Raw genomic sequence first — 19,871 nt, forward strand, 5'->3', positions numbered from 1 at the left:
CCACGTGCAAGGCAAGTGCCCTACGCTGTTCTATCGCTCTGGCCCCTTAACATAGATTTTTACAGAATAAAATTTACAAAGTCACTCAACCCCCTAAAAAATAAGCTTGTCATGAACAACTTTTAGATTTTTTTTGAAACCAGAATAATAGCTATATGAATGTTTTATCACTGCACTCTTATGTTAGTGTGGTTTTCTAGGTAAGTTCAGTGTTTGTTTTAGCAAGTGACTTAAGTAATCAAGCTCAGATTTAAGTAATCAAGAATATTTGAGAGGACTCCCATCTCTGTTGAGGACTTAGCCACTAGACACATGTATATAACATTACACGCATTAGAACATTGAGGATCTATCCAATTTTCAGTACAAATGCTGTGTATATTTTGAGGAAGATTTTGGTAGCTATATTTTTTGTTTAATATATGTTTACCTAGGTATATTGCTTTCTTGAAGCAGCTTTATTTTACTTTATTTATTTTTACTAGAATATATGCCAATCTACATACACTTGCCTTTCTGCCTAAGAGCATCAAAATGCATCTTTAGTGTCATCACTCAGCTTCAGTTCTTCACCAGCTGAGGGAGCAAGAGCTCCGGAACTGTCTGGGCCCCAGCTCAGCCCTCCTGAGGCTGCTCCTGGGGCATGTCTCCTTTTGAAGTTCAAGTATCAGTTTCACAGATGTTTTATTTTATCCAGTAAGTTTTACTTTCACACAAAAGAAAGACACTTCTTGTAATGAAGTTGGAAATAAATAAAGCAAACAAGTTCCTTTAATGTGTTTTAAACACCCTTTGATTGGATTGTGGCACTGACTCAAATTTAGTCCTTATCCTCTATTTTCTCTCCTTCTCTATTCTTTGTCTCTGTCTTTGTCTCTGCCTCTGTCTGTCTGTCTCTCTGTCACATACACACAAACACACACACACCACACACACAACACACATACACACACACACAAAAGGGAATGCCATATGTCCCAAGTGAGACCTACTTAGAAAATCTGAAATGCTGAAACTATCACACAGCCTCCTTGTGAGGGGACATTTGTCAGTTTTCTCCTTGGCAATGCGATTTTTCTCACCCGCATGTCATGCAAATGCCTGTTTTTTAATCTGTTCTTTTTATATTAGTGGAATAATTTTCTCTCTCTGGATGTGAGAGCTGTCAAAAATTAAGCATTCAGGGCTTTGACATTTAGTTCTGAGCCCTATATTGAAAGAGTTAGACCTCTGGCGGTGTGGGAGTCGACTGGTACCTTTTGATGTTGAAAAGCATCTCAGGTGATCAGTGGATGGGTAACAACAGGTTGTTAAGGGCACAAGGGCACATATTAGAAAAGTTGTTGGACATGTTTCATCTTCATACAGTCTGGACTTGTGCTTTGGAACAGCAGTGTTTTACTAGCCAGTAAAATCAGTGTTCAGTTTGCTATAATGTTGTCTATTCTGTGTTACTCAGGTTAATGACATAATGCAAACATGTTTGCATTAGATGATGCTAATTTAAAGTAATTGGTAAACTGTGCCAACCACGGTCTACTTTTTATAGCTTCATAGCTTGTTTCTAAAAAACCTGTAAGCATGCTTATCCAGTATGAATATATATATGAATCAGAGACTACAGATATAACTATATTTTATATATATGCATTTATGAATCAGAGAGTTACACTCTAGGGGGCTCTGATAAACCTTTAAATTCCTTTTACTTATAGAGAGATTGAAGTAGATACCAGGCTAGGGGGCAAAGAAAGACAAGGGGAGCTGTCGCTTTTATCACCTTGCCTTAAACATTTTCCTTGTTTCAGCCTTGTCTCAGTTGTACCTGCCTATTAATTGTCTCCGGTCCCTGCCACCTACACAAATGCACCTTGTAAAAAACGGCAGGAGAAGGATGCCCATTGGTTTAAGTCCTTCAGTGGCTTAATACGGTGGCTAATCTCTTTGCAAATGATCTTGCATGTAGTTCATCCATTTAGCTGCAAAAGACAAGATTCCCCCCAATGGCCTGGGTACCTTGGCCAGTTCCCCGGAGACCCTGGGAGCCTTCGCGTCTGCTCCTTGCGCGAAGGGAGTGTTCCTAGTTAATCAGGTCAATGATTATCGCCCAGCTCCGGGGACCTGGCAGGAGCCTATCACAGCTCTGAGGGATCCTCCAAATGCAGCATGCTCAGAGAGGATCTCTCCTTCCGAAACAGCCGCTTAGTCCTCATTGACTTCCGGGCACCTCTGAGGATTTCAGCTTCTCTTTCTTTCCTCCCAGACAGCAAGGGGCTCAACATAAACAGGAAAGAACAGCACAGCATGCGATTCCTTGGAAGGTGTTGATTGAAAACTTCCATCCGCCCTCCCCGTTCTCTCGCTCCATTTGCCTGATTTCTCCCCCCAAGATCCCAGAGAATATTGCAATTAAGGTAAGTGCTCTTTGAAGCCAGGGACTGCAAAGCACTGACTGGGGGTTCTGCATTGAAAGTTCCGAACTGACTAAAACTGACAATTCTGCACTGCAGCAAGTGAGTGTTTATGTCTGGAAGGAAGCTGAGTTTTGAAAGCAAGAAGTGTCCTAGAAGGGACAGCCGGCAGTTAGACATCATGGTATTTCAGGGGAACTTCTTTGTAATTAGAAGTGGTCTGCCTTGCATCAATCGAAAAACCAAGGGGTATGAGAAGCCTTGATTTCTTATTGTGCCTTGCTCATCAGCTAGGAAATGGTGCGATGCAAAGGTAACTTGATTTTGGTTGAAGTGTTTGGTTCGTGTCATATGGTAAAAATCTCTCAATCTGAAAAAGCTTCCAAGTTCTATGAGATGGGGAGAAAATTTGCAAATGAGAGTTGAGATTTTGAGCAGCTTTTGAGTTTAGAACTGTTCCTAAGCTTCCTCTGGGTTTCAGGATTTAGGACTAAATCCTTGAATATTTGACTAGTGTCTATTTAGGAATCCCAATTTAGATGATAAAATTTCTGGCAAGGCTGTTAAGAAAAATGAACTGAACTGAAAAGTATTAATATACCACTGATAATGATTTATAGTTCTTTCATCAGAATGGTAAAAATCCTTGTATGAGTTAGAATAATGAGAAAAAGAAAAAGTTATAAAAAAACTTTCCAAAATACTTGTTCTCTGAAAGATTCTTCAATTAAGAATTTAAGTTTATTTTTATGGGGATTGAAAGCCTGCTTTTATATTTAGCCTTGCTCCTTGTTATCAGACACGGATGACTTGAGACAAAGCTTTCATTTTACGTAGTTTGGGATATATTTCTGAGCTTTTCGATAAAATAGTCTACCTTATTTCTTTTCCACCCATTTATGTATGTGTTAAAAGTAGTTAGAGAGGTGGCAACAGAGTCTTTCCGCAAAGTTAGCTTTCATTATCTGAAGTTTATCTTTGCTGCATTTTTCACATGTAAGTAAAATGTGATGGGTTTAATCCCACAGTAGAGTAAATTTCTGTGCAGTGAATAATAAGGAAATAATTCTATTGCTCGAAGTAAAGATCATCAGCTGATGGATTAGAACTTTAAGCTTTTGAGTGAATAATAGCAACTGCTTAGCTTTATTATGTAGCAGCATACTTACCAATGATTTCCAAATAATGAAGCAAGCATTTCAACTATAAATACAATTGTTTTATAAGAAAGTGAGTCCACAAATTGAATTTTACTCATTTTCAGTTTGCTAAAGCACCATGCAAGTCTCTAGTTGCAATAGTAAAAGATTTGTATGTTGTCTTAAATGTGCTGTTTAAGATTGAATCTTGCTTTTCATGAAATAGAGATTCTGACTTCCTTCTGTAGGTTTCCTGAGAATGGGACCTTTAATCCAGTTGTCAGAAAACTGTATATATCAAAAAGCTACTCTTTTGATATTCTATAGAAAGGCTTGCAGACTGATGTTGATGTTCCTGCTCCCACCCTCCCTACTCTGCCCAACAACCCCTCCCCTCCCAGCCCCCACTCAGACAGGCTAGGTTTCCATTGACACTTCTGGCAAAGTCTGAGATGCTTTAACTACCTCTGCTGCACTGAGACTTCTCATTTCTCTAGGGAGATAATTTCTTAACTCATTCAAAGATAATTGACAAAGAATATGACTATTACTCACCGAGTCTTAGCTAAAAGGGAGATGGAAGTTTTCAATCTACTGCTTCACCTAAACCCTCTTCATTCAACTTCCTTTTTTTGGGGGTGGGGTGGGGTTCACTTACCAGCACTCAGGGGTTATCCTGGCTCTTCGCTCAGTAGCTCAGTAATCGCTCCTGACAGGCTCCGGGGATCATATGAGATGCCGGGATAAAACCCAAGTCTGTCCTGGGTTGGCCTCTTGCAAAGCAAAAGAGCTACCACTATGCTATCACTCTGGACCCAACTTTTACCTTTTTTGAGGGGGATGGGTGATAGGACATGCACAGATATGTTCAGGGTTATTCTTTGCTCAGGAATAACTCTAGATAGGGGTGGTGCTCGCTGGAACATAAGTGGTGACAGATACCAAAACCTATTTAGTTGCATGTTAGGCAAGCTAGTACTTTTATGTCCCCATTCTTCCTTTTCTTGAGCAATTTCAATAAATTGAAAGTGGATGTTAGTTAATTTAGTAGTAGAACATATGACTTACTTTGCATGTGTGAGACACTGGGTTTGATCCTAAGAGATATTAAACTAAGAAAAATAACGAAATAACCAGTGTACTTAGTAATAGTTAAGAAGTGGTAACAAAGATGTGGGACCACCTTTGTTGCAAGAAACTCCTAATTTGCTTCAAAAGTATTCATATTTTAAACCCTTAGTTGGGCCAGATTCAGAATTGGTGGTAGGTAGCATCCTACCCAGAGGATTCGTGGATGTACTTATGTTACATATGTAACCAAAGATGGATATATTTGGTGTATAATGAAATATTTACATTAGAAGTAAAAGCAATTGTAGTTATTACTCTAAAGATTGATGTGTATTACGAATCTGATATACATTTATATATACATCTATACTTAACAATGTAAATATCTGATATGAGTGTAAAAATGTTTTTTTTTTTTGTGGTTTTTGGGTCACACCCGGCAGTGCTCAGGGGTTACTCCTGGCTCCATGCTCAGAAATTGCTCCTGGCAGGCACGGGGGACCATATGGGGCGCCAGGATTTGAACCGATGACCTTCTGCATGAAAGGCAAACGCCTTACCTCCATGCTATCTCTCCGGCCCCGTAAAAATGTATTTTTAAATAAATATCAAATGTAGTTTTAAAAGGAAATTTATAATTACAGTTCTCTCAATTTGCATTATGCATGTTGAAAATGAAAAGGAGAGACTTTTTGGTCCAACTGAGAAGTAGGAGCTGTTTTTAGTAATACCCATTTCCTCAATCAAATTTCTTTTTTCCCACTTATTATAGTCACAAGTGCCATTTCACCCTCAGATATTCTATATGGATTTCAATTTTTCATGTATTTGATAATAATTTATTCCTCTGTGAGAACAGACTACACCTTATGGAATAAATTCTTCTCATATATAGTTTCAAATTCTAAAGCAAATATTTGGTAAAAAGTGTTGCCTTCAGAAAACTTTGTCAACCTCAAGTAAGTTTGTCAACATTCCATAATTAAAAACAAAAGACAATCTAGTGAGATTCATCTACGATACCCTACAAGGCTCCTAAATGCCAGAAAGTAGGGATATAAATGGTGTCTGTATAATTCTATAATTTAAAAGGGAGAATATTAACATCAGTTTTCCTTGAGTGAGGTCCAAGAAATCTGTGAATCAACAGATTGTGTTTAATGCTTGTAAATTTTAATGCTGTATTTTTTTTTTTTGGGTGTTTATGGGTCGCACAGATCCTGACTCTGTGCTCAGAAATTGATCCTGGCAGGCTCACTGGACCATATGGGATGCTGAAGATGGAACCTGGGACTATCCCGGGTCAGCTATGTGCAAGGCAAAAGCCCTACTACTGTTCTATCACTCCAGCCCCATATTACTGTACTTATTTATTTTTTTATTAGCTTGTGTTGGGTAAAATTTTGCCTTACTGTGTTAGACAAATAGGTTGATATGATTTTTTCTTTGCTTTTTAGCTTGAGGTCATGCCAATGATGCTGAGGGAAAGATGATCAGGACCATGTCGTGCCAGGGAGGAACCATCCAGTGCCAGGGTAGATCTAGGGCATTCTGCATACAAAGTATTTCCCATCTCTTGAGCTATATAGTTCCCAGTCTCTAGTGCAATAGTTATGATAGCATACTGAGGGGAGAGGCTAGAGAGATAAAACTAGAGGCATTTTCCTTGCATATCTATGAGCTAGTTTCAACCCCCAGCATTCCATATGGTCCCTCAACACTGCCAGGAGTAATCACTGAGCACAGAATCAGGAATCACCCCTGTGCACTGCTAATTCTGGTCCCAAACAAATGGAAAAAAATAATGTATATTGGATGAAATTACTCTCAGAATGATTTCTTTCCCATTTTCTTAAAATGAATTATTTTAAAATTTCTATACTCATTTATCTTTAAAATAAGCATAGACTGAGGTATTTTAGCTTCTAAAAGAAGTTTCTTCTAATTCTCTGCATCAAGCTGATTGCTCTGGAAACTAAAGAAAATACTCTATTGTCTGGATAATCAAGGCTAAATTTTAGAATCTGTAATATATATGTAGTTCCAGGATATTCTGGAATAGATATTATCAGTGTAAGAAAGTTGAAAAGTAGAGTTATAACTTCATTAACACTTATATCACAATATAAGTATAAGAGAAAAGTCACCAAATGCATATTGGAAGCAGCAGGTATCTGTAATATTAAAAAAATATTAAGAAACTATGAATGGAAATTGAATGTTGGAAAGTAACCGCACAGCATATTTAGATGAAGGAATGTAGTTCAATGGATTGAACTTATACTTTGTATACAGTTAACTCAGATTTGATTCCGAATGTTCATGGCCCTGAGCTCAACCAGAAATAACCCTCAATCTTTGAATGGGTTTTTTTTTCTGAGCACTACCAGGTATGCTGGTATGCCCATGCAAAATGAGAGAAAAATATTGTGAAGAAGTTAGGGCCTGAGAGATAGTACAGTAGGTAAGAAGCTATCTTTGGTTGCAGTGGCTTGATATTCATTTACCAGCACCTCAAATAGTGCCCAGAGACCTGCCAGTAGTGATCCTTGAAAGAGTAGTCAGGAGTAAGCCTTGAAAACTGCCAGCTGTGGTACAAAACCAAAAACAAAGTAATGTAAAGGAGTCTATACTCTAAACTTAATATTTTTAGAGATTTACTTTTATTTACTATATTTATATTTTATTAAAATCAAAACCAAAATTTGGTCCATCTATAACAAATAGGGAGATATGGATTAATCTAAAAAATCAAATATTAGTAGTTATCCTATTCAAGGAAATGTCCTGTCAATAATTAAACTTAGTTAAAATGTATAGTTATAAAATGTAATTATTTTATATATATGTTAAGTATAAGACACAAATATATTTCTGTATTATTTAAATTATGTATTTATGTTAAATAATTCACTATTTATTATAATCAAACACTATAATAATATTTGGATTATGGTTATAAATAAACAGGCACTAGGAAAATATTTATATTTATTTTAGTCTCTAAATGCCAAGTCAGTTTACTTTCCATTCACTTGGCTTCCTGGCAGTCTGTGTTTTGTTTTTATTTTAATTCTTACACACAAACCCTTGTGTGTGAATAACAATAAAACATAAGCCCAGAGAGATAGAACAGAAGGTCCTGGAGTGGCTTGTGTAGCCAATCAGGGTTTGATCCACACATATTCCAACATGTCCCTTCAGGAGTGACCCTTTAACACAAGCCATGAGTAAATACTGAAACTCAATGTTGCGCTTCCTTCCATATATAATAAAAATGAAATAGAAGGATATAATAGCCATGATGACACATTTTAAGTGAATTGGCATGATCTGTTAAAACCATATTGTTAGAGTCTGTTGGCTTGAATGTTCACAATGCACCGCTCTGCACCAGAAACATGACCACTTGTGAATCCATGAATGAATGAATCCATGGCTGCAGTGGATTACACCGAAGATGAATATAGCCAGGTTTTAAGAACCATTTATAGAGCAGCTGGTGGGCAGCATGTGGATATACATAAGGACCCCATCAACAGAGGATGTTGTAAACATATATCAGACTTAGTAACCATAAAGGTTAAATAAGTAGACATAATTCAAAATTGGTGAAAGAAAAAGAAACTGAGGAAGTAATTGTTGTCAGGAACTCTTAAGAATGAGACACACATAATCAGGTATAGTCTCTAAAAACTAACTGATTTAAGTCTTGTCAGGTAGGCACATTGGCTCTATTTCCATCAGAGATTGAATGCATAGAACAAGGCAAACAGACATAGGACTGTCAAAGTTCAGGGTCATCCGTGAATGAGCTCATAGCTGTCCATTTGCTCAATCCAATATCTCTCCCCCAACCTGGCTCCCAAAATTTGAGCCATTATTTAAAGTAATAGAGACAAAAGAGGCAATTAAGATGCAACTCAACATTCAATAGGTACTTGAAGAGCAGAGGCTGGATTGTTTCACATAGCAATCCAGCAAGCACCAGAAGAAAGAATGATGATTTCCTATTCTCTTTTACCTATATTGTCCTTCACATCTAAATGACCCTAACTGTTGCATTCTATTCTTTCCTAGGTACACTTTGCAGCTATATCCATCACCTATTCTATTCTTTCCGCTATTCTATTCTCTATTAGGTGCACATTTGCAGTCCATATTTTCTAGGAACTAAACTGTTTTTTTTCTGGGTACTAGGCTATCCTTGGGGTTATGCAGGGGTCCTCAAACTTTTTAAACAGGGGGCAAGTTCACTGTCCTTCAGACCATTGGAGGGCCAGATTATAGTAAAAACAAAAATTATGAACAAATTTCTATGCACACTGCATTTATCTTATTTAGAAGTGAAGAAACAAAATGGGAATAAATACAATATAGTTTGAGGACCATTGTTAGGGGGTTATCATATTTAATTTAAAACAAAATAAATGCCTTTCTGTTGTGGGATTATATTATCTGGGATAGTATTCTGGAAACATCAAGTACTTTTGAGAATTTTTCTCCTTTAAAGAGGAGAAAATACCTTTGTTGTTTTAGGCTCACTCCCAATACTAGCTTAACACCCCTGTGTTTCTTCTTCTTTTTTTTTTTTTTTTTTTTTGTTTTTGGGTCACACCCGGCAGTGCTCAAGGGTTACTCCTGGCTGCCTGTTCAGAAATAGCTCCTGGCAGGCACGGGGGACCATATGGGACACCGGGATTTCAACCAACCACCTTTGGTCCTGGATCGGCTGTTTGCAAGGCAAAAGCCGCTGTGCTATCTCTCCGGGCCCACCCCTGTGTTTCTTATAAACTTAAAAATTAGAATTGAACTACCTTCATGCATATTCATAATAAGAAGGCAGTGGATGGGACAGCTATGGGTTCATCTCTCCATAAAGCTTTTTGTTGTTGTTGTTTTTGTTTTTTGGGTCACACTGGTGACATTCAGGAGATACTCCTGGCTCTGCGCTCAGAAATCACTCCTGGCTAGAGGGGTAATATGGGATGCCAGGGATAGAACCCAGTTGGAATCCATCTTGGTCAGCCATGTGCAAGTCAAAAGCTCAATCGCTGTGATACCACTCTGGTCCACCATAAAGTTTTGGGTTCAACTATCTTATTTCCATTAATACATAGGTTACTTGCTAGTTTTATAACCTTATACAAATCAGCTAAGGTACCTACACTGATCTTTAAAAGGGGACAAAGATGTTTAGATCCTCGAGAAGGACCCTGCCCACTTTAGGCCTGTGGCATTTTTACCCCATACTATTTCTTTCTTTCTTTTTTTCTTTCTTTTTTTCCTTTCAAACAGTACCACATAACTGGAATCATTTTGCTCTGCCCTAGAATTGAGAGGGGAAAAAACAGAGGGTACCAAGTCCAAATAAATGTATGATCATTAAAGAGTAATAAAAATGATCAGACATAATCACCAAATCCAAAGCCAACAACAACAGAATTGATACCCTATCTACAACAAGCTAGATACAGAGGGGATCACTATACTAGCAGCCCTGGGGGTAAGGGAGGGGGTATCAGATGCATGCTGGAAATGGGGAGGAGGGAGGTCAACTTCGGTGGTGGGAATTCTCCTGCTTCAATGTTAATATGTACCTAAAATATTACTATGAAAGATACGTAATCCACTTTGATCAAAAAAAAAGGGAGGGACCAAGAAAGATCCAACTCCATAAAGAAATAATGGAGATAATTAAGTAGAAAATAGTCATGATTTTTTAGGTGCTCAGGAAGTAATTGAGGTTGTTATGTACTAGAGTATTTGTTGTTAGTTCCTCATTTATGTAAGTGAAATTGGGGAGATTTTTTATCTCCTTAGCAACATCATTATGCACATCAATTATGTTAGGGGCTCATGGAACTCTTTCGTGATTCAAAGTTATTTTTGTAAATGTGAATTTTAAGAACATCCTTTTAAAAATATAAATTTAATGTAATGCAACTATTTGGAGTTTTTTTGTTGTTATTTGTGTTCATTTGTTTATTTTAGAATACACATAACAATAGTCAAGGCTTTTAGTTTGCTCTGTGCTTAGAGATTTCTTCTTGACAAGACTCAGAGATCCATATTAAATGCTTGAGTCAAGACAAAGTAGGCATAATGCAAAGCAAGTGCCTAACCCACTCCTATCTCCTTGGCCTCAATATAATGCTTCTTTAAGAAAATTCAGGAGATAATTTAAGGAAAACTTTATATATATATTTTTAATAGCTGCTTGCTAGTCTCATAGCCAGAGTTCAGTATTTGAGTTCAAGGAGACTGCAGAGTTTGCAAAGCTGAAAATACTTGAAATTTTTTCTCTACAGAATGAGTTTACTCTTTATTTGGAAAAGAAATGTGTACAAGTTGCATGGTGTCTTATTGTTTCATCATTATCAATATGTAGTATAAAGTTTTAAAAATATCACAAAGATTATTATCACTTTCTCTGGTAAAGTCAAGTGTATAATTTTCTCTTATCCACTGCCTCATCAGTATTTTGCTATGGGATTTATATTTTCTAATATTAAGTGAAGAGTTAAAATTATCAAATGTATATCATAAACATTTGTATATATATGCAAAAGTATTCCATGTTTTGCCTGTTGACACTGTAATATATATATATATATATATATATATATATATATATATATATATATATATATATATATATATATATGTTTGTTTGTTTTTGGGCAATATCCAGCAGCGCTCAGTGGTTATTCCTGGCTCTGGACTCAGAAATCACTCCTGGCAAGCTCAGGGACCATGTGGGATGCTGGAATCAAACTCAGGTTTATACCGGGTTGATTGCATGCAAGGCAAATGCCCTACTGTTGTGCTACTATTCTGGCCACAAAATTAATTATGTTTAATTCTATAAGACAAACACAGTTTTATATACAAAAGTCCAAGTCATGTGCTGAAAACAGTTTTCTACATATTAGATTTTAAGTATTTATGTATGTTAGTGAAAGATTCAAGAACTGCAGTTTAGAAACATATTGTTTACTTTGATAAAAAATAATATATAGGAATGTGGACTAAACATTAATTTTAGCAAATGTTAAAGTTTTCTCTAAATTACTAGCTCTCTAATTTGCAGGCTATGCAAGTTATCTTTAGGATTTTGTTGACTGACTCTTGAATAGAGACTAGAAGGCTGAATATCTAAGAGTGTCTAAAGTTAGTATATTTTGTTGATGAGTCAGGAAATGGAGGGACAGTACTGGTGGGAAAGTTGCTCTGGTGAAGGGGTGTACATTTTATGGCTGATATCCAATTACAAAAATGTTTGTAACCATTGTGCTTAAATAAAGTAATTTAAAAAAAATGGCACTCTCACTCTGCCCTTCTTTCTGCGATTGTCACATTAATGATGAGTGAATAATCAGTGACATACTAAAGGATTTATTTCTAGTCCAGTTCTCAGGGGTTGACACTCTACCATTGCAGAGAGAGATGGGACATTAGAAGCCAGGTCAAAAACAGCAACATTTTATTTTTAAGAGTAAGTTGTTGATTCAGTTATTCATCCTGGAAATAGGAATATTGATATTTTAGAAAATAGTCTTTTTAAGGAAAAATTGCTATTATATTTCTGTATAGTTAAGAGGATCTAAATTGATCGTTTTTTCCAAACTTCCTTCTCAATTTGTAGAAATTTTTGACTATCATAGCAAACAGGATAAGTCCATATATAAGTTCAAAGAACCAGGCAATGCTGTATCTCAGTCGTTCATTTCTCTTCATCTTAAGCATTTTGTCCATGTCAGTTCAACGACTTCTTTCCTAGAACTAAAAGACAAAATATTGATTTCATCTCTCTTTTCTATTTAACTTTCTTTGTCTTTCTATTTGTCTTTTTATTCCCAGTTATATGCTTCTTGTAATACTAGAATTCACAAAGGACAAAACAATATCATGTCATTATTACCAAGATGGTTTAAGGAAGTGTATAAATAATATCAAAGTATTTTTAAAAGGAAATCATGGATTTTTAAATCATCTTTAATATTAGTTTCTTTTAAAGTTCTTGATATCTCATTAACCATGTATTTTTAACCTTATTTGATTATCTCCATGAACTCATTAAGGAATATAATCTAACTTCTATGAAGACAGATTTTTTCCCATTATAGCTGCAATCCTGTGCTAATAATTGTGAAAATACAGAGCATACATTCAAAAAATAAAAACAACTGTTGAATAAAGAATGGGTTAATTATTTTCATAATAATTTTTTGTGCTACTGTATAGTAAAACTGAAACAAAATGGAAAAATAAGAGTTTTGCTACTAAACAAAACTCTAAGATACATATAAACTTCCCAGAAGTATATTTCCATACATTTAATTTACTTAGTAAATGTTTACACTTTTTAAGTATGTGCTAGATGCTACAGGGCTATGTTGACAAGTTTTAGTTACTATGAATAATAATTGCTACCTGATGAAGAATTTGAAGCAACAGTTAGAATACACTTTGGTGTTGGAGCTGGAGCGGTGGTGCAAATGGTAGGGCATCTGCCTTGCATGCGCTAACTTAAGCTGGACTTTGGTTTGATCCCCAAGTGTTCCTTATGGTCCCCTAAGCCAGGAGCGATTTCTGAGTGCATACAGAACCTCTGAACCTCACCAGGTGTTGTCCAAAAAAAAAAAAAAAAAAAAAGAATACACTTTGGCATGCAAACATGATTGATATGTAGAGTGGTACAAAAGCCCTGAGTAGCCCACAACATAACTGGGGAGGGGTACCCCACTACTTCCATATGCTCTTTTCTTTGTTGAGTTTTGACATATGTTCCTGGATGTGCTTGGGAATAATTGATCTATGTCTGGTGGTGGTTTAGTTGGAACCATATACTTGCTAGATATACATGACTGTTCTTTGGTCTACTTGATCACATATTAAGTTTCTTAAGCCATAAACCAAAGAGTATTTTGATCTTAGACAAACAAAAGGAAGGATTCTAAATTCCTGTTAGTGTTTTTAGTTTATGCAAAAGCACAATTCTTTGATAAGAAAGTGTCCTTATGTCTATAGATTTAATTGGTTTGGTATAGCACTACATAGTGTGTTGGTATATGTGTAAAATTGGCACCATATGTTTTCAAAGAGAGACTCAACTTAATCCTGGAAACAATGAAAAAACATTAGAGAACATTGATACAGAGAGAGATTTGTGGTTCTGCTTACTGAATCTTATATTTCATTTTTACTAACAATACATAATACAAATTGAAAGCAAAACCTATAAGCAGGGAAGAAAAAATAGTTTCAGTTAAGCATGAAAGGAGAATGAAATGAATTGCAAGGAATGTACCAAGAATACCAAAAATTGCAAAGGTACAGCCCTTGGACTTTGGACTAGAGAGTTAAACTAGCGTGTATTAAGCAAGATGACTTTCAAAGGCTACTAATTATGGAATTTAATTTAATTTAAAATATTAAGAACCACAAAACATGAACTATTTTAGTTTTAGGGTTTATGAAAGCAGTGTGTGTTATGGAATGTCATATTTGCTAATATTTACATAGGCATGTATATATAGACTCCTATTTCTTAAATATAAGATACAAGAAAAAATACATTGGTTATGTTATTTTCTGGATAATCAAACGAAAGAAATGGTTTCAATCCAAGATTGTCACTGAAACATTCTCACCCATCTTTTCCATCTGATATTATATTAGGTGGTGCTGGCAGAACCCTGAATCATTTATCTATTTTTTTTTAACCTTATTTTGGGGCCAGAGATGGATGGCACTTTTGGCCATGAACTCAGGAATCACTCCTGGAGGGCTTGGTGTACCATCTGGGATTTCAGATATTGACCCAGGTGAAGTGTGCAAGCACCTTACCCCATGGTAGGTATTTCTGGTCGCACTCTACTTTCTTTTTTCACTTATTATTGTACTATGGATAAATGAAATTGAACTTAAATTTTTGCACATGAGTTTTTTTTTTTTATCAATCCAACAAAATGTTACTCCTTCCATTATTTTATCTTCATAGTTTTGACATTTCTCACTTTTTTGTGTGTGAGCAGCGCTCAGAGGTTACTCTTGACTCTACACTCAGAAATCGCTCCTGGCAGGCTCAGGGGACCATATGGGATGCCGGAATTTGAACCACCGTCCTTCTGCATGCAAGGCAAACACCTTACCTTAATGCTATCTCTCGGCCCTGACATTTATCACTTTTAAACTGATTCTGATGTCTTTACTGGAACCCTACTCTTCATAAACCCAAGACTATTATTATGTATTTATTTGTTTATTTTGGTTTTGTCACCACATCTGGCAGTGTTCAGGGGTATACTCCTCATTCTGCACTAAGGAATCATTCCTGCTAGGCTTGGGGGACCATATGAAATACCAATAATGGACCCGATTCAGGTGCATGCAAGGCAAGTACCTTACTTTTTTTATTCTCAGTTAAAACTTTACTTTCTTGTTCAATGGGTCTTAATATTGATAAAATCTAAATGTTAAAAGATAAACCTTGGGGCCTGAGTGGGTGACGGGAAGGGGTATGATGTATGACTTGCCCGCACTAGCCTAAGATGGACCGTGGTTCAATCCCCTCTGGCGTTCCATATTGTCTCCCAAACCTGGAGTAATTTCTGAGTGCATAGTGTCACCGGGTGTGCCCCTCCCCCCCAAAAAAAAGATAAAACTACGGAAGGAAAGCTAATTTGGAAAAGAAGTTTGATAGGAGGAGAGGTTGAATTGAAATAATTAATGCCATTTTTTATCTTGTATGAATTGACCCAATCTTTTACAATATTCTTCTTCACTAGAATAGCAAATTACATGATCACTGTCCCATTTGTTAAAGTATCCTTTACTTTACAAATACTCAACATCTAGCATTTCTAATCAGCAGCTAATTCTTTTAATTCTGCCTTCATAATATGTGCTACACGTATGTCCATTACCACCTCCCTAAGCATTTTTATCTGTAAGTTTCCTTGTTATACTCCTGCTTTCCAAAACATACTATTTCCGATGACCAGGAGATTGACTACTCTAAACAAAAAATTATACAGATTACTTCTCTAAAGGCTCCCTTGGCAGTGTTCTTCTCCTTTAGGATATAATTCAGAGATGTATATGTCGCCTCTTTCTCTGCAAGATGTACAAATATACCCTCTCAGCTTGCCTCTCTTTAATATGTCAATTTCTCAGTCATGTGTTGGCTCCTTGGGACTGAATCTCATGGTTGGTAATTGTCAAAAACTTGAAGTTTTACCTAGCAAGAGAATTGACCCTCACATCATAGGAGGTAACTTGATGCAAATAGCTTTTAACTTCTACTATTCTAGCGAAAATATCTCTTCTTTTCATTTTCTATGTATCTTTTATTATTTAAATCTCTTTTAAGGCATAACTCCATCCCTGTTTATCCATGAATATACTCATAGTGATAGGCATTATATATTCAAAATATTTTATAAGTAAGGGCAATGATATTATTTTCCAAATTTGAGAATAAACATTTATCCATCTATTTTCACTTGATATGTTTTTGCTAGTCTGGAAATGATTTTGTGCTCCATATTAAATTCAGGAAATGTCCAAATACACAAAAAGTATAATAACAATTATATTAATTAAAGATTGTCGTGCTTATCCACTAAAGTTTATTTAATGTGTTCAATTCATTGCATTCACCTTATGCACTAGGTAGATATTTTATCCTTTAATGAACGGAGAAAATTGTTCACACACGATTCAAAAAGGTCACCTATTTTCAATCAGTTCCTTTCTGTATAATAACTGAGTGACATTTCTCATTCATTTGTGATCAATGAACCTGCATATTTTAACTTGAAAACACATTCCTTTATAAAGTGCCAGTCTTATAGACTATTAATTCAAAACTAAATGTTATTTAGTAGCGAAAAACTACTCTAATTCTGAATCTTAACTTTCTGATCCTTAGATAGAAATAATTGGTTGCATAAACAATAGAAAATGGGCATCCTTGAAAGAGTAAGTATTTGAAAAGCACATCCTGCAAACTCTTCTCTCTTATGCTTAAAGGATGAGTACATTGTTATGTTTACTATAATTAAACTGTATTTAATTGCTTGCCCTTTATATGCAGTGATGTAAAATGCTGAAAATCAATGTAGAAAAAAAAGCAGCAGCATTCTAGAAAATCTTTCTCTTACAGATATTTAAATGCCATCTTCCCTGGAATCATAAGCCACAAACGGAAATTGTAGTCCTGGCAGAACCATCATTAGGATCATGTGGGTCTAGGTTTCTGGATTTTTCTAAAAAGCCTTCACTAGGCATAAATGAAGTTTTAAATAACTTGTCAGGATAAGATGTGAATTTAATGTAGATTCTCCAAATATAACACTGTTGTTGTTATTGTTGTTTTTCATCAGTGCACCCTTAGGCAAACATCTGAAAGGCAGAGAGAAGCAAAATCCAAAGATAAATGTTGTGACTATTGCTAAAGAGGATCATAATATTAAAATAGTAGAATATGTCTTGACAGCAAAAAAATAAAGTTGTATACAGGTTTAATATCACAGAATTCAGTAACTACATTGACTTAATTAGACAGTAGCCATTTCCCTTTATGAGATTCTGTTATTTTTTAAACCATTTTTGAAAAAAAATAATCCAAAGTATATTCTGATGTACAGGAATAGAAAGAGTGATCCAAAACAAAGTTATACAACCATGAGTTAATATAGAAAACACAAAACATTTTAGATGAAGAAGTAAACATGTCACACCGAAAAAAGAATTTGTAAACTTTTTCTGTGATGATGTTTGCTCTTGAGCAGAAACCAATTTTAGAAGCTTTCAGATGCCTTTCTACCCTCCCTTCACTTCCCTATCTCTGTCCACTTTGAAGGATTCTTGAGTGAGAGACCTCTCAGGGCTGAGTAGCCATGTACCATAAATATATCCATTCTTTGTGATTTTTCTTTGTGTATCTGTTCAGGCAGTAGCGTCCTGAAGAAGGTCAGTGATTTGGGTTTATATAGAAGTGAGCAAAGGTAAAGTACTTTGTTTACCATAGAAGTCCATTCCATCTGTGAGCTTTCTGATTAGGAAAATATTCCCTTATGCTATCTATAGGTATCAGATGCCTTAAAATAATAAAAATAAACTATAGATTCTCTACATCTTATTGGTTCTTAAAACAATAGGATTTTAAATCAAGACATCACAAGGCAAAGCATTCCTATTCTGCCTTATATAAACACATTTACTTATGTGTTCAGTGGCACCAAACTGTACATCTTTAGTGCTTTAGTTTCCCCTCAGGTACAATTGGTACCTGACTTTATGTGTGTTTCTTTTTTTATTTTATTTTATTTTTGATTTGGGGGCCACACCCTGTAGTGATCAGGGATTACTCCTAGCTCTGCTTTCAGAAATTTCTCCTAGCACTCTCACAGTATTATATGGAATGCCAGGGATTGAACCTGGGACTGTCCTCGATGGGCTACATGCAAGGCAAACATCCTACCACTGTGTTATCACTCGGTTCTGTGTTTGTTTATTTTGATACAGGCAGCTTAAGATAATAAAAGGATAGGCGATCCATGCTCTTTCTTATGAGCCATACAAAATACAAATCTAGAGGTGATTTTTCTACGTATTTACTTTTAAGAAAACCAAACCCTTTCAGTACATAATTTTCAAAATACTGAGGTTGTAGGAGAGTGACTAGGATTACACTCACTTAAACATTTCTTTTTTTATTTTTTTTCTGAGATGAAATTCCAGAATTAGAGACCTTTTCATCCACTTGACACTAAAAAATGTCTTCACACTTCAGCCTTGAGTCTTGTGTGTCAAACCCTTGCAGATGTATTAAAGTGAAGTGTAATAAAAGAATTTCTATAGGTCCTGAAGCTAGTTATCTCAGAGTGGTATAATCTCAGCAATGCATGCAAATAAAAACAGTTTAGCATTTAGATTGCTAGATGCATTGAAATAGCAGAAACAGTTTGGTAGACATTAAATTCTATCGGCTAATTATAATTTCTACATAAAACTAAATAATGATAGAATATCAGAAATGCCTGTTTCTAGCATTTTCCATTGGGGAACTTTTTTGGATTGGAAAACAATCGCTCAATATTATCTGTATTAAAGAAAGATGCTTCTTTCTTTTTTTTTCTTTTTTTTTCTTTTTTTGTTTTTTTAGGCCACACCCATTTGATGCTCAGGGGTTACTTCTGGCTAAGTGCTCAGAAATTGCCCCTGGCTTGGGAGACCATATGGGATGCCAGGAGATAGACAGCAGTCCTTCCTTGGCTAGCGCTTGCAAAGCAGACACCTTATCTCTAGCGCCACCTCTCCGGCCCCAAGATGCTTATTTCTATGAGAGGTCACTGATGCCCATTTTTAATTTTTGTAAACAATCATAGAGAATCTAAGTATAAAAAAATTTAAAAAATGGTAGAGTGCAATTTACTTAGCCCATTTAAGTGATTCATTTTTTAAAATTGACTTGCAAGTGGTATGAAAATGGAGCAATCTAAATATCGGAAAGAAGTATGTTAACAGAGGTGATACACATATAGTACAAATGCAGGCACAAATACTTAATTCTGAAATAATTTAAAATCATACTGCAAATTAGCTAAGAAAAAGTTTATAACTAAAAATAAATTATGAACTGTGTTTTGTTTGTTTTGAAGAAGGCATGCAAATGGGAGACCTCTGGAAATGTTTCTCAAGAAGCAATAAAACCAAAATGTAATTTTATTTTATTTTTTAATAAATAATATCTTTATTTAAAGACCGTGTTTCAAAACATGATTGTAGTTGGATTTTAGTCATAAAAAGAACACACCCCTTCACCTGTGCAACATCCCCAGCAACAATGCCCCTATTTCCCTCCCCCACACCTGTATTAGAGACATGCTTTCTACTTTCCTCACACATTGACATTGTTATGATAGTTCTCAGTGCAGTTATTCCTCTAACTGCACTCAACACTCTTTGTGGTGAGTTTCATATGGTGAGCTGGTCCTTCTGGCCCTCATCTCTGGGAATTATTTCAATAATGTCTTTTATTTTTCTTAAACCCCATAGATGAGTGAGACTAGTCTGTCTTTCTTTCTCCTTCTAACTTATTTCACTCAGAATAATAGATTCCATGTCCATCTATGTATAGGAAAATTTTATGACTTCATCTCTCCTGACAGCTGCATAATATTCCATTGTTTATATGTATCATGGTTTCTCTAGCCATTCATTTGTTGAAGGGCATCTT

The 19,871-nt window shown here is 35.6% G+C and overlaps 1 protein-coding gene across 1 annotated transcript in view; it reads left to right on the forward strand.

The window, feature by feature from the left end:
• Positions 1-19,871, forward strand: part of CDH12 (cadherin 12) — a 1,029,254-nt gene that overhangs the window by 605,655 nt on the left and 403,728 nt on the right. Inside the window, exon 3 of the mRNA XM_049768382.1 lies at positions 2,264-2,414. The gene's annotated coding sequence lies outside the window, so the exon portion shown is untranslated. The remainder of the gene's footprint in view (positions 1-2,263; positions 2,415-19,871) is intronic.

The sequence above is a fragment of the Suncus etruscus genome, chromosome 2 (assembly GCF_024139225.1).
Source record: "Suncus etruscus isolate mSunEtr1 chromosome 2, mSunEtr1.pri.cur, whole genome shotgun sequence".
In the NCBI taxonomy this organism is placed as follows: Eukaryota; Metazoa; Chordata; class Mammalia; order Eulipotyphla; family Soricidae; genus Suncus; species Suncus etruscus.